This window comes from Myotis daubentonii, chromosome X, assembly GCF_963259705.1.
Source record: "Myotis daubentonii chromosome X, mMyoDau2.1, whole genome shotgun sequence".
NCBI classification, from domain to species: domain Eukaryota; kingdom Metazoa; phylum Chordata; class Mammalia; order Chiroptera; family Vespertilionidae; genus Myotis; species Myotis daubentonii.
Genome location: NC_081861.1, coordinates 133,750,390 through 133,752,136, shown reverse-complemented (window position 1 = coordinate 133,752,136; position 1,747 = coordinate 133,750,390).

Here is a 1,747-nt window from a genome sequence, read left to right as displayed (position 1 = left end):
TGATCAGTGTAGGAATTCTGGGGGTCAGCAGCCCCAAGTCTTCTGTGACCTCCTGGCTCATCAATATGCCCCAAGAGATCACAGTCCCGCCCCAGAGCAACATGGCACCAGGGAGGTGCCCATGTTATTTCAGCTCTAAGAGGGCCAATGGAAGAAATCTCAGGGCTTATGTGTCTCTAGAACAGTGGTTCTCAACCTTCCTAATGCCGCGACCCTTTAATACAGTTCCTCATGTTGTGGTGACCCCCAATTTCATTGTTACAAATGGTACATAATTAAAGCATAGTGATTCATCACAAAAACAATATGTAATTATATATGTGTTTTCCGATGGTCTTAGGCAACCCCTGTGAAAAGGTTGTTCGACCGCCAAAGGGGTCACGACCCACAGGTTGAGAACCACTGCTCTAGAATAACCATTTCTGATGTTGTGAATAAGCAAATTATGGGGCTTTGGTGGTTTATTGAAATATAGAGGAGCTGGGGGCACTTGTTTTATGAACACATATTGAGCATCTGCTTGGAGACCATCTCTCTATGAGGAGCAATGAAAGCTGGGACACAGGAACCCAGCCCTCTGGGAACTTACAGTCAGAGGTTGACTTTTGAAGAAGGACTGCGATCAACTCACCTCTTGCAAGGATGATCATTTATATAGAGAGCTTTTGTGTCACTGATACATAGACACCTCAGTCCACACTGAACCCCAACCCAAGAGTCATGGCTCCTTAGGATAAAAAAGCAGGAACTTTCTAGTTCACAGAATCTTAGGATAGTTATGTGGCATCCACCATGTTGGAGTCAGATGGTATCCCACCTGGTCTGTGCCTGATTCCAAGAGTGAAACTTGATGAAGGTCTGGCAAATCCCAGCATATCGGTATTTTCTCTAGGCTTCTTCTGTCCCATCCCATCAACAAGTGTACCCACATAACACAAGCTGAAGTAGGAAAGGGAATCCAATGGCTTTGTCTCATTCTTTCATAGTCTGATTTGCACCACTATGTCCTGGGCTTTAAAGATCCCAGATCACTTCAATTTTGAACCACCAAGATCTGAGTTTTTGCCTGATAGGTTGGAAAGTAGCAGAATCATTGCAAAGAAGAAAGAGTGAGAAGGCAAGGAAACGGAGTGAGAGTGTGCAAGAACAAGAGACTTTCTGCAGATGTGTTCAGCCTTGAGGTTTAAGCTAGATGAGACAAGACAGGCAATATTAGTTCCACTTGACTCAAAGGGTCAAATGCAGTGGTTCTCAACCTTCCTAATGCCGCAACCCTTTAATACAGTTCCTCATGTTGTGGTGACCCCCAACCATAAAATTATTTTCATTGCTACTTCATAACTGTAATTTTGCTACTGTTATGAATCGTAATGTAAATATCTGATATGCAGGATGTATTTAGGCTACCCCTGTGAAAGGGTCGTTCAACCGCCAAAGGGGTCGCGACCCACACGTTGAGAACCGCTGGTCAAATGAGATTGACCTGGAGTAAGGAAGTAATGAGTTGTTGTAGAACCTACATCTTCCTACTCCTTATTTCATCTTTTTTGTTGTTGTTAATCCTCACCTGAGGATATTTTTTCCATTAATTTTTAGAGAGAGAGGGAAAGAGGGAAGAAAGGGAAGAGGGGGAGGGGGAAGGAGAGGGAAAGGGAGAGAGAGAGAAACAATTCATGTGAGAGAGACACGTCAATTGGTTGTCTCCCACATGCACCCTGACTGGGGCTGGGGATCAAAATTGCAACCC